We start from the raw sequence: 15,000 nt of genomic DNA on the forward strand, positions 1-15,000 counted from the left end.
AGAGTCACACCATTTCCGGTCACATTATATTCTTTTTTATATTAAATTTTTATTTTCCATTATTTATACGAATAATATTACAACGATTTACAATAATTGTACCCTGCAAGCAGAGGCCAGCTTCGATCTTCCTAGATTACTCCTCTTCCCGACTAATCTAAGAAGATCGAAGGGCCTCTGCTCGCAGGGTACAACAATTGATAAAGAAAACAAACAAAAAAACAACTAACTGATAAAAAATTAACATTAAAGCAAACCCAATGAAAACCATTAACCAATTGACCTTTAGGAGTCTACTAGTATCTAATTTCTCCTTGCAATGTCACCCCTGAATCATACATCAAGAATCACACATCACGCATCACATATGATCATCGCACATCGAGGTCACAAAAATAGGGGCAATGATCACCCACACAAGCAGCCCTTAAACGACAAACAAATTCTACAAGTCAGCACCTTGGAAAATATATTCTTTTTTTAGAGAACAGTAGGAAGAATATGCATACTGATGTTAGGGCATAGAGGGCCGCCTAAGGCTGATAAAGTTGGTTTTCCTCACAAGTAGTACAAGGTAAAAAGTATAGATAACAGATACAAAAGAAATAATGCGTTGCCAGCCATACAATAGTCTTTAGAAGAATTTGTTTGCCCTTTTTCTTCCAGGAGTTAAAAAGGTTATCAGCAAATTAAACTGTTAGGGAAATTAGAACACCCTGATTTCTTATTTATATCAGTATGACTCTCTTAATTCATGTTAAACTGTTTCTTTCAGAAGACTTTAAACCCTCACAGCTACCAATTTCTGGCAGTTCCAACATGCGCTGTCCAGAGATATTACTCCTGCTCTCTTTTTTGGCATGTTTCTTGTAACATGTGGCTGATATATTAGGATGTTACAGAGAACCTACTTTCAGGATCCTAAATGTTTGTTTGTCAATTAAACAAAGAAAATAGAGTAATTGTAAGGAAGAACACCCGGAAAAAAACTGTTAGTCAACTCACAAGCAAGAGTTGGCCGACAGTCAACTGACAGTAGGCCGATAATCCCATTGGACAAACTACCTTGTTAGAGAGATAATAGTGCAGCAGAAATGTTAGTGTTGAATTGAGGTAGGAACTCATTTTAAAGGTGATTCACGGAGGTTCATTAATGTTTTCAGCAGGAAGGCAACTGGTTTTTACAGGAAGGCAAAACTTTAACTGAACTTCTCTGTAAGATAAACTTTCCTCTAGATGATCAAACCAGGTGGGCAAAACCTTCCTCATAACCAGTCAACTTGCCCAGCTAGTGCCAGGCCCTTAATGAAACACTGGATTCAATGTATGCAGAGTAAGATCAGCATCTGCAAGTACAAGCATCTATAAAAAGTACAAAGTATTATTTTGGATGTTAATTCTGGGGTATAATTATTGACATAAAAATTTTTGCAATGGCCAATTTGTGACCTGTCAGTTATCTGTCGGCCAACAGTTGGCCAACAGTTGATAGAGGCTAGAGGGGTGATGTTCTTCACAATTCCGGACAAACTGAAAGGCACTCAGGTTTTATACACACATATCATGCAAAGCAATGATCCTCACAGGTGACCTCTATACAATACAATACAATGTTCTTTATTTCAAGAGGGTAAATACATGATTAACCCAGTAAAGAGTTTTCTAACACATGGCCCTATAAATACACATACACATAATTGTTGAGAGGGCAATTTATACATAATCGTTGAGAGGGCAATTTATACTAATGTCATATGAAATGACCCCAAAGTTCCCCTCCCTCCCCCCTCTTCTTATACTTGTAAATACAAAATCTGTACAGTGCAGATGTAAGTTTTGAATCAGATCAGTATGTTTGTTTAGTGGCATGGATAAGTATCAAATTATGGGTTTCTACTCTCACTGTACTTGTCCTTTTCACCTGAAACACTATAAAAATATTGCATTGAGATTTAACTGGCCGATGCAGTGCACCCATATAAATCTTGAAGTTTATCTGAGATTTGCATCACTGCAAGTCTTACCCTTTGCTCACAAAACTGAAAGGGAATGCATTGACTAAAGCTTTTTAGTGACTTTTTAGTGACTTTAGCAACTGCTACTTCTCCCTTTGTTTCTCAGTGGAAAGCATGCTAACAACGGAATTCTTCAGAGCACCCCAAGGCGTTTCACTAAAGTTACCATAGGGGGGGGAATTCTTCATGGCGGCAGCACTGCGGCTTTAGAGCAGTGTTCCTGTAAGCATTAGATCTGCTTGCACCAAAAGTGATTTTAAACGGAAACTTTCGTTTCATCCGGCGCAGGCTAAAAGCCGAAAAAGACAGGTAACATGAGTTTTCTAAAGAATTCACAGACGGGGCAGAAACTGCACGTCCCCTCCCCCCCCCCCCAACTACTTGACCATCATTTGTACCGTCCTGCGGAGCAATGCGTGGATTATCTGACCCACAATCTGCCCAACAGTCAGCTGTATTATTCACTTCGTTGAAATGAGCTAATTCATCTGCTAAGCAAACGTAGTATTCTCTGTCATTTTCTGCAAAATGTGCAAGTATAAAAGTACACAGTGGGTTTGCAAATATCGGCGAAACGGTTGTTGTATAGACCACTTTCATAAATGGCTGCAGGATTAATATTCTTTTGTTTAAATATAAATTAGCCCTACTGGCCTCGCTTGAGATAATGTATTCTTTTGAATTTTGTACTGGAGAACGAAGCCAGTGGGGCTAATTTAAATTTAAACAAAAGAATATTAATCCGGCAGCCATTTATGAAAGTGAATAAAGGCTGATAGTTTCTAAAGAAACTGTTTGGGGCTGCGTCGGTGGAGGTAACGAAATAATTTGGATATATCAACAAAGTTGAAATGGTAAATTGGCCACCGTAACGATTCCAAAAGCTGACGTTTCGAGCGTTAGCCCTTCGTCGGAGCGAATAGAGGAATTGTGGGTTGTGTGTGCTTTTAAAGGCAGAAAATGGAGCTACGTTATTGGTGAGAACATGGCAACGAGAAAAACACGAATAAATTAGTGGAATGAAAAGCGTTCGTTGATCCCTGTGGGATTTAGACTGCCGGTTTGAAAGATGAGCTTTTGTTCAAGAGTTTTACGGCTTTCCGTGCTACCTAAGTGTAAGGAAAGACCCCAGATTGCCATATGTTGCTTAGAATGATTAGGTAAATTAAAATGTCTAGCGACTGGTTTCGATGTGTCCTTGTCATTCCTTTCCACGTCGCGAAGGTGTTCTCGGAATCGGTCACCTAGTCTTCTGCCTGTTTCGCCGATGTATATCTTTTTGCAATAAGTGCAAGTTATGCAATAGATTACATTGGCGGAGGTGCACGTGAAGTGATCGGTGATATTAGTGGATCGTTTAGGTCCCGATATTTTATCAGTGTTGTGAATGAAAGGACACGCTTTGCATCGTGCAAGAGCGCATTTAAAAGTGCCTGGTTGGTAATTAGTCTGAAAAGAACTTCTGACCAAAAAATTGCCTATGTTTGTGTCACGTTTGAATGAAATGAGCGGAGGCAAAAGATAGTGCTTGTCTCTGGATCGTTTTGAAGTAATTTAAAGTTTTTAAGAATGATGGATTTAACTGATTGGTTGTGAGGGTGAAACGTGAGAGTGAATGGAATGCGGTCGGAATCTTCCTTATGCGACGTTTGTATTGCTGAATGTCGATCAATAAGTTGGGCGCGGTGGTAACCCGCTTGAACGACAGAATCAGGGTAACCACGATTATCGAAAAACTGGCACATTGACACTGATTTGTGGTGGAAATCCGAGTCATCACTACATAAACGACGAAATCTTAGAAACTGAGAAAAAGAAATGGAATTCTTAACGTGAGATAGATGCGAAGACGAATATAACAAGTAATTATGCGAGTCTGTAGGTTTGTAATACACACTAGTACATAAACCGTTGCCTTCAATTGAAACTTTGATGTCTAAAAAGGATAAAGAATTGTCGGAAATTTCCCAGGTATATTTCAGAGCCAGGTGAAAAGAATTGACTGCAGTTATGAATTGAGTGAGCTCCTCTCTGGTAGAGGAGGTAGCGCCAATACAGTCGTCGATGTAGCGACCGTAGAGTTCAGGTTTGGAGCTGTTGTATTGGCTGAAAAATTGATGTTCGACAAAACCTACAAAAAGATTGGCATAGCTAGGTCCCATTTTGGTGCCCATGGCTACACCATTGGTTTAATTGTTTGAAGAAGTTGTTTCCGAATGAAAAACAATTGAGTGTGAGCACTAGTTCGGCTAAACGTAGTAGTGTTTCAGATTTAGGTTCCTTAACAGTACGTTGATTAAAAAAATGTTTAAGGGCCAGAAGACCTTCGCCATGAGGAATGACAGTGTAAAGAAACGTAATATCCATGGTGAAAATAAGTTTGTTTTGGCCAAGGAAATTAAAGTCTCTAAAAATTTGAAGAGCGTGTTGGCTGTCTTTAATATATGATTGTCAAGTTTTGACGATGGGAGCCATAATTTTGTCTAGATAACTAGAGCTAAGTTCGGTAGGGCAACTGCAAGCCGAGACAATGGGCCGACCCGGGTTGTTAGGTTTGTGAATTTTAGGTAAAAAGTAAATACGAGAAGTTCTAGGAGGGGTTATGATGAGATTTTTTGCTGTGGCCGGAAATTCTTGTTTAGTTATGAGTTGGGTCTATTTATGATGAAAGTGGTCTATACCCCAGGTCCATTGGAAGAAAGAACTTTGAATTCGGCATTGTGTAGATTGGGTGCAGCCTGAAAGGTGATATGGTCAAAGAAAGTACCATTTTGGGACATTGTAGACAGATAAGCAGGCCATGTCAGAGTTAACCAGAACGCCTGAAAATCATTCAAGAGCTATTAAATTTTGCGTTATTACATAATGCGTTAGGAAAGTTATTACATTTCGCGTTGAAAAGTTATTACATATTACGTTAAGTGATTTATTACATTTTGCGTTGATGTTATTACATTTTGCGGTAATTGTTATAACATTTTTCGTCAGTATTACACTTTGCGGCGATTATTACATTCTGCCGGCGTGGCAAACGTGAAAAATCAAAAACAGCTTTTGACAAGGGCAACCTCTATACCTCTAAGCATCCCTTGTTGCCCAATGACTTAGTCATCTAGCGCTAATGTTTGAAACTGCCGCTTCCCTAACATTATTTGTTAGACTTCATCGCTTGGCCGTTTTTATTTAATAAAAGTTTAAAACAAGTGCAAAATTTCCCTTGTTCATTTTGAAAGCATAAGTGATTTCATGGAGCGAAAGTTGAAACGTTGTTGCAAAAAAATTAGGGATTTCGATGCTGTAGGACATAAATAAACACGACACTTTTCCAAGTTTCAGGTGTATGTATTTTCCAAAGTATTCGTCGACAGTTTTCGCTAAACATTTTTAGAATTCCGTGCCTCCCGGGATTCACTGCTCAACATCGATAAATCCCTTTTGTTATTAAGATGAAGGGAATTGATAGGATTTTGCTTCAAAATTGCACTCAATTTCCGGACCATTTCTTCAACGAACGTCTTCATTTAACAGGACTTAAGGATTTACAGCTTTTTCATGAATATTTTGAAGGAAAATAAACCCCAAGAATTCTCTTTCATAAACAAGAGGGGAAATTAAGAGATTAGAAGAAAATTATTTATCGCTTTGTTTGCGATCTAGTCGGTAAATTTGAGTGTCGAAGGCGATCAAAAAACGTGATATTTTCCCAAGTTTCAGATCCATGCTTGAAATCTTTAAAGTATTCATCGAAAATTTCCGCCCAGCAGTCGTCGATTTGCAGATCTCTCTGATAACAGTCATGTTTTTTACTGTTATCATTACTACATAATTTTCCCTAAATTATCTGGAAAAGAAAAACAACGAAAAAAGGAATAGAATTCGCGAAAAAGCAAACATTACTGGTAACTATATTTTTACTTGACCGCTTAATATGCAAATGTTTGATTTTACTAAACAAAAGATTTTCCACAACTGATAACTTAAGACAACATTATTGTCCAGGTAAGGTTTTGTCGCCAATGCAAATCGGTCATTTGACGAAAGTCTTTTAACACGACGAACACTCCCTCGATCCTCGAAACATACCACTCGTTACAAGTCAAGAGTCTTTTAAATACTCGCTGCACTAAATGACCATGAATGAGAGCATCTCTAACGATTTGCTTGCTAATTCCACCAGGTCAGTCTTCTTTTGTCCAAGTAATCTACTGTTCATCTCGGACTCGCAAGAAAAAGTTTATCACCAGCTTGGAATCGCCATTACAGCCGTCGTGAGTCCAGTGACAATATTGATAAACATCCTAGTGATCTTGGCAATCAATAAGAATAGAGAGTTGCAGACGAACTCTTCCATTTTGATCACCAGTTTGACCGCCTCTGATCTCTTAGTGAGTGCAGTTTCTGCCCCGTTGATCATCAGTTTGGATGCGATAATTCTTCGAGGAACTGTATCGAAGGAGATTGTGTGCAATATAAATGACATCAATAGATTCATGTTGAGCACTTTCTATCGTGCCTCATATTATCATCTAATTCTGCTCAGTTGGGAGAGGTATGTTGCGATTGTAAAACCTATCAAGTACAAGGTAATAGTTACAAAGAAACGCTTAACGAGATTTGCGCTAATCGCTTGGATAACAGCCCTCATATCACCGGTCTTATTTTTCGTAGTAGAAGCCCCTGGTGTTGTCGGTTGGATTCTACGTATTATATATGCCATTGTTCAATTAATCGCTTTTACCCTGCTGGTATATTTTTATTGCATGGTTTATATTAAAATACGAAAACGGAACCGAAGCCAAATCAGCCAAGTCAATGCTCTGATTAAAGCAAAGATCGAAAGAAGAATTGCCTTCACGGCGTTTCTGCTGACAGTTGCCACTTTTATTGCTATTGTTCCTGTTGGGATTGTATACGTCTTAGCACTACGTTCGCATTTTTTCCGTAAAATTTCAGTTTTGCGACGGGCGGAAATTTTCCTCCGGCTAAACTCCCTTGTAAATCCTGCGCTGTATTTTTATAGAAACAAAAGATACAGGAAGGCTGCACTTAAACTGTTGAGGTTTGGTACACAAAGGGAAATTCGGCCAGCAGCTCACATGGGTCAACTTGAAATACAGCATCAATATTCCTCTCCGTCTGTAAATGTTAAAGAGCTTGTCTCTACAGAAAGACCTCAACACCTCACACGGTCACAGTCCTGGTCAGCGGACACGTGCATCGTCGCCGGAACAGTGACTTTGTCTGAAGAACCAGCCGTTGCGATAAAGGACAGAAGAATGTCATGTCCACCCCTGGTAAGGCATCAAAACCAATCTGAAGTTATCCAACCTTTCATCTGAAACGTCAAGGTGCAGATTGAACTTTCACCCAAAAACAAACAAGCAAATATATAGGAAGACAAAGTCATCGTGTGGTTGTAAAAATGTTCAGAAGTCACGTTGCAAAAGATCAAAGTCCTAGCATGAAAATGCGTCTCTTAAAACAAAGATTTCTCGTCATAAATTAACGGAAATTAAGTCTCAGCGAAGCAACTCAGCGCCTGAACAGTTTCAGGGATTGATTGTGTTGCCGGAGAGAACCGTTTGACTTAAACCGCGGGAAAATGTAGGTGACCAGGTGCCAATTAAACTTAGTTTCATTTCTAATTGGTTGAGAGGGGATCCAATCACAAAGCAAAGAAAAACAATACAATTCTAGGATCAATTTCGACTTTTAGTAGCAGGTGAAAATGCCCTTCAAGGAAAGTCAGTATGGAGAAGCAAACTTCATGAACACTGCACGCAAGATGAATTTCCAAGACAATACAAGGAATACAGTTTTGTTTCCTCTAAAAAACTAAAAACCGTCTGGCTTTTTTTAAGGTTTATTTCTTGGTGTATTTTCCCCAAAAGAGCTTAGATTTACAGATAATAGAAGGATGGGATGGGGGGGGGGGGCGCAATTCAACATGCTCCCCTTGGGGCTCATCTAAAGCTTTGCCCCGAGAGACCGGCTTTAATTGGAGACCAGCGATGACTGACACAATTTTCTTTTCATTCTTTTCGTTCTATTTTACTGACAACAGAAGCATCATGGGCTATATTTTTACAAATTTATCTGAAGCCTATGTCAGTTTACATGTTTTAGAAACATATCTTTTCATCATAAAGAAATCCGATACTTTCAATGCTAATGCGAAACTGTTAACGTAGTTTTTTTGTTTTTGTTTTCTTCTTTTTTTTATAAAAGACGTAGACATAAAAGGTTTCATAGTTATTCCACTCAAGTCGTCCGACTGTGACAACTTAACTATCCCTATTAGTCACCATTGAGGATTGGTGGTGGGGTGGCCGAGTGGTTAGGGTGCTGGACTTGTAATCCGGTGTCCTGGGTTCAAGTCCTCTACCCTGCCACTTACTAGATTTTTTCTCGGGTGCGTTGTTCCTCGGCTGCGCTCTGTAAACAACCACTGGTCTGCCCTCTGCCAGTGGGGATTTTCAAGTACTTAGTTAGGGAGGGCCATTATAAAAAATAATTATTTATTAAACTACCGGGCTACCAGTGATAATGTATTTCACCCTCGATCATAAATAAAGGTAATTCCTTTTTTATTTTTTTTTTTATCTTGTATTCTTTTTTTGTATTCTTTTTATTTATTTATTTATTTTTAATATAGGTTGACCGCGTAAAAACGACTAAAAACGCCATTTATAGCATAATTGACTACTAAATGTATAAAAACTCCCTCCAAAATACTAGTAGCACTGATTTTGGGAGAGAAACACGGATTAAAGATTACTAGAAAGGGCTTCCTCTTTTAAGTGAGCGTTTAGTACAGGTCGAAGACAATACAAACAGGGCGTTGGTACTCAGTAAAGGATGACCGCGACCGCTTAATGCAGATGGCCGCTTAATAGAAGGGAAATTAGAGACAAAGATTTTTGGGATTTGCATAACTGATGGCTTTGCATTAATACGGTGCCAACCTCATTCCCACGGATTGTCCCTCATTTGGGGGAGAGGGAAAAGCCCTGGGAACGAGGTAAATGCAGTGCCGCTTTATGCTGCTTGGTACAGGTTCGGTTGTAAAAGGACAGAAGTGCAGATTTTGCCAATACTTACTTTTTCTGGTGCATTTGATTTCACTGAGTATCTCCACCACTTCCTCTTACTGCAAAAACTGATCTGAGCACTAAATACCATCAGATAGATACATAGGAATTAATGGATGTTGATGGAATTATTTCTATCTAACATAATCAGCCCTAATCACTGCACGGATATCACGGATTTTATATCGACATCTAAGCGGAAGGAAGAGGGGCAGAGATTAGGGGAAACGTCTTCTTGGCAATGAATAAATATATCCTCCCGAGTTGACGCTTCCAGTAAACCTTCTAGTTTCAGATGAACAGCGAAGCGGCCTGGACAAGAGAAATTTGATGGAGAAAGGTTTACAAGCGTCTTCAGAGATAATCAAATTCATATCGACTAAGATCAGTCAATCGTGATGGCGCAGTTTAGCTTCCAAGTGGAAGGAGACAAAACTTACGAAAGATTTCTTTTCATTTTCCTTTGAAGAGCCTAATTTTCGTAGAAATTGTCAGTGTAGCTGTTGACCAATGAAATGTTCGCAGAGATGTCTTTGTATTGAAACATCGGTGGAAAAAAAGAGAATATATCAACTTGATGAGAAATAATTTCCTAAGCTTTACAGAAAGAGATTTTTTGTTTTATTCTTCTTTGAAAAATGATTGGTCACGCTAGCTATCGTACAGGTCATGCCCACTGGTATAGTTCCTCGAAGAATTGCTGCATCAAAAGTGATGTGTAATGGGGCAAGAACTGCACCCATTAAGAGAACTGTGATGGCTAAACTGGTGATCAGAATGCTAGAGTTGGTCTGCAACTCTCTTGTTTTCTTGGTTGCTAAGATCACCTTGATGTTTGAAAAAACTCCAAGTGAACCTATGACTGTGGAGATGGTGATTCCAAGCTGCAGCAAAACTTTCCTTTCTAAGTCCCAGATAAAACAGCGGAGCACCTGGACATAAGAAATTCGATCAGGAAGAGTTTACAAGCGAGTCTTCAGAGATGCTCACATTCATGTTGACAAATGATCAGTCAGGTAATCATTATGGCTCGGTTTACTTTCCATTTTGGAGTCGAAAGACTTAAAGGCTCACGAAATATTTGGTTATCATCTTCCTTTGAAAAGCCTTTTATCTGTTGACCGAAGCCGTCTTCGTATTGAAGCGACGGTGATAGATCGGTGAGAAATCCTTCTGGTTTTTTTTTAATATTCAACAAACATTCGTTTTGTTTGGAGACTGTTTTGTCATTTTGGTTGCCAAATGCTAGCTTTAAAAAGCGAGCTCTAAATCAGATACAAGTACGTCACCTCTATTAATATAATTTTCCAGGTGATCAGAGTAGCGATCCTTGCACTCCGATTGGTCGTCGATACTCGTTTTTACTTTGCGCTCTTATTGGCTCTTTGGGGTACGTTCCCTCCTTCTCATTGGTTGATGTTAGTTACTACACTGCTTTGGTGTTATGACACTCGAGAACCTACTGTCCCAACCATCAAACAGTTTTCCTCGTTTCTACTTGATTACACAATGAATCGCATAGCTTAAAGTAAACACGCCCTCTGATTGGTCAATACGTGAACCGGAAGACAGGGTATTTAGCGTGGAATCGCACTAATGCATAAAGCCATATCGCTGACGTGAGTCGCGAGCAAAAATTATTGTTACGAACGTAAAAACGTAAATACAACTAGTGCTACGAAAATATGAACAAATATGAACAAATTTATGGAAAACGAATGTCTTCCAAATTTTGAATTGAAATTGAAATTTTTAGAAAATTGGAGGAAACCACTCACGCTCAAAAGTACGAGAAAACGCATAGGAAAAAAAATCAAAATGCCAGAGACGAGGGAAGAAGGCCAAACGACAGTTCTTACCGAGGAAAACCAAACAAGCGTTAGGAAAGAAAACCAAAACAGGTATCAATGCCGAAAAAGGTCAAGCATCTTTTCCCGAAATCCAAACCATTGTAGCCTATACAGACGACGAACTGGCCTCTTTTAGATATAACATGGTTTCAAAAAACACTAGACGGCAAATTCACAAATTCGAGTGGTCGCAAAACAGTCATCCAAGCGCTCCGTTATGATTTCAACCCAGTGGAGATATCAGAGCTCACTGGCCACTCCAATCCGGAATCCATATCCAGCTACAGTCATAATCCTCTGGAAAGACAGCGGCGAATGTCGAATAAGTTGGCCGGTTTCAACCCACGCCAAGCACGACAACTACCAACGGCTATTCAAGTCATGCTTTACGGGAGATTGTTCTCAATAGCTCAGCCACGCCAAGCAACACGGCAGCTACTAGTGACTTGACAGCAATGCCAGTCGTTCTAGTTACCTGATGGCAGGAGCAGTTGGCGGAATGTTTACTGGAGTAACTTTTAAGAATTCTCCAGTAAATATTTGCATAAACTTTCAGTCCAGCATTGACACCAACGAGCGACTCCCTGCGATGAAAGAAAAACAGTTAAAATTGTGACTTTTAACTGAACTGTTTCTCGCCAGAGTTTACCGAGAAATTCCAGTCTTAATCATTATATTTTGAACACACTTTTTTTTAACAACTGTAAAGCACGTACCGGTTTTTTGTAGATCTTGCTTTGATACCGGAACGCTTGAAATTTTCATTTCGCTTGAGGATTTGACCATTCAGTTGTCGATTGTCGGCGCCACATTTTGCCAAGTTGAGTGGTAGCAGGCAAATCTCTGTCTTAAATAACTCCGTATTGTGTACTTTTAGTTTTTTGCTGAAGATTGTAAAATGTGAGGCACCGCTTTCTCCACGAGTTTGAAATAAAAGTGGTTTTCATTCTAAAAATATCTTGTTCCCTCTATTCGCTAGATATTGACACCTTTGAAAGGGTTTCCATTGTTTGCGCACTGGCGTGGCGCACAAAAATACAAAACATCTGGTTTCGCCCATTGATTTGGTGGCTTTAGCTATGTGATTCAAGAAAAATTCACGAGGTACAATTAAAATTGTCGACGGTTCAGACGTGAGCGACTTACCTTGCTTTCCATTCCCTTAACAATGACAGTTCTGACAGTTGACTTTAAAATGGCTTTCTTAAGGGCGCGCGTACGGAATAAAAACAAACAATAACATTGCCGTTTTAAATTTCTTGTTTTCTTATTTTTATTCAGTTATGCGATTCAAGAAAAATTCACTACCTGACTCGTGAATTCCACGTTAAATCTCACTTGAAAAACCGATATCGCACTCATCGCGATATCGGTTTTTCGCGTGAAATTTAACGTGAAATTCACTCGTCAGGCAGTGAATTTTTCTATACAGTCGACAACTGTTGGTGCTGAATTGCGCTAAAACGCATGCAGCCACTAAAGGTATAGACCTGTATTGATTCTTAGTGTTCCAAGCAAAATAATGGAATCTTGTATATCAGAATCTCTTGTTCGACATGTTTTCCAGAATAACCCAGTTACAGATAAACAAGGGGCTTACCGTGAGGGGCACTCAACTGAACTATTGCTTGTACACCTGTCGGAAATCTGCAGAACAGCTATTGATGCTGGCAAAGTGGTTGCTGTGGCATTTGTCGACTTCAGAAAAGCTTTTGACTGTGTATCTCATGCTATCCTGCTGCATAAGTTGAATTCTCAATTTGGAGCACAAGGTTCTCTTCTATCATGGCTGACAGATTACCTAACTGATCGAACTCAATTCACGGTAGTAAACGGCCAACACTCAAATGTGCTAAATGTAACCTGCAGGATTCCACAAGGATCGGTACTTGGCCCAACATTGTTTGCATTGTACACCAATGACCTACCAAGTGCTGTTACCTCTGGCTTTGTCTACATGTACGCAGATGACACAACCGTTTACTGCATCGGGGACACTGTCGACAACACTGTCATTTCTTTAAACAAAGCTTTGTCGGAATTGAACAGTTGGTGCCTAGAGAACTCTTTAACCCCTCACTCGGCAAAGTGTGAAGCTATGCTGTTGATGAGGAAACCGCACATCGGGCCACTAAATTCGATGACAATTGGGGAGGATCGGATCGAGTGGGTGAAACACTCGCGTCTTTTGGGTGGTACTATCGACGAGAGACTTTCGTGGGCCCACCACCTTACTGATGTAAAAAAAAAAAATTTGTAAACAAACTTTGCCTATTGAAAAGGAGTTCGTTCTTAAACAGAAACGCCCGATTGGACTTATACTTCAAGATACTGAATACTACCATCAGTTCTATATACGGACTAGTCGTTTGGGGCGGCTGTCCTAATACAGAGCTTCTACATTCGCTAGAAGTGCTTCACCGTTGGGCGGCCAGAATCACATACAACTTGCCCCGAGATATGCCTACTGAGGAAGTTCGCCGACATTCGAACTGGAATACTTTAAACCTCTATTATAAATTTCGATTAATTAAACTACTCCATAGCGTGTTTATAGTTGAAGCACCTACGCCTCTGTCAAACAAACCATGCACCACATACAATTTTCGAAGGAGTAATAATATAATTGTCCCGCGTTTTAACTCGCAGTTTCTTATAAACTCTATTAGCTATAGAGGCGCTATACTCTGGAACGCTGTCTCGAAACATTTCACAGACCAGATTTCAGCTTTTTATCGGAAAGTGAAGAAGGACTCTTATTTTAAGGATCTCGATCTTAGCACACAGTCAGTCCAGGCACTACCAAGATTTTAAATGCTTTTAACTATTTTTATGTTTTAAACGCTGTAGTCAATTTTCTTAGAGATAAATGATGTAAATAATTTTTATCATTCTTACCGTATATTTTGTAGAGTGATTTTAAGGGACACTATTCTTATTGTTATTGTAATCATATTCACACGACCCCACAAGCTCCCAGCTTTAGACCCCACCGTGTTTAGATAAAGGATATGATGATGATGACGATGATGATGATGATGATGATGATGATGATGATGATGATGATGATGAAGGGATGATAGCAATAAAAATGGAATCTGTCTGTTGAAACGCTGTGAAGGCAATTCTGTTTTCGATCTTTGATTTGATCAGAGCACTGACTTGGCTGATTTGGCATCGGTTCCATCTTCGCACTTTGATATAAACCATGCAATAAAAGTACACCAGCAGGGTAAAGGGAATTAACTGAATAATCATAACGAAAACGCGAAAGATCGTATTGACGGCACCAGCGGCTTCTAATGAGAAAATTAAGACCGAGGTGGTGACGGCTGTTATCCACTCGATTACTGCAAGTCTTGTTTAGCGTTTCTTTGTAACTATTAACTACAAGAAGAGTACGACATCTTTTAATTTATAAGACATGTTTCGATGTTACCAACATCATCGTCAGTTATAGACTATTTGGAAAACCGTTAGGGTTATTTAACAACTAGGCGAAACATGCATAATTAATTATGATTAAGTGACAAAAATACATATTAGAGTGAGTAAATTGTTAAATTAGCTTTCATTTTGCGCAAGAATTTTTTCCCCGTTCATCTTATTGATAAATGCGTTTATCGATATTTGAACACAGCCATCGATCGACATGGCTCCACTCAAACACCTCTTTCCTCTAATATCACTTCACAGGGTAAACAATACTTTTATAAGTTACCTAGTCAGTTTAGGCCGTTTTTCTACTGTAGCTCAAAACGAAATACGTCGCCTTGTTAGTCGTTTTTGTAATGATCTTGACATCAAATTAGTGTTTACCACGTTTAAATTAAGAAATCTTTTCTCAGTGAAGGATTCTGTCCCTAGAGAACTTCGTTCACATGTGGTTTAGAAATTTACTTGTGCTTGCTGTAATGCTTGCTATATCGGCGAAACTGGTCGTCATTTTTCCTCACGCGTCCGTGAACATCTCTCTTCAGATAAGTCCTCACATATCTTCAAACATTTTCAAAACTCAGAAGGTTGTCGTCAATCTTGCTCTGC

This window comes from Stylophora pistillata, chromosome 11 (assembly GCF_964205215.1).
Source record: "Stylophora pistillata chromosome 11, jaStyPist1.2, whole genome shotgun sequence".
NCBI classification, from domain to species: domain Eukaryota; kingdom Metazoa; phylum Cnidaria; class Anthozoa; order Scleractinia; family Pocilloporidae; genus Stylophora; species Stylophora pistillata.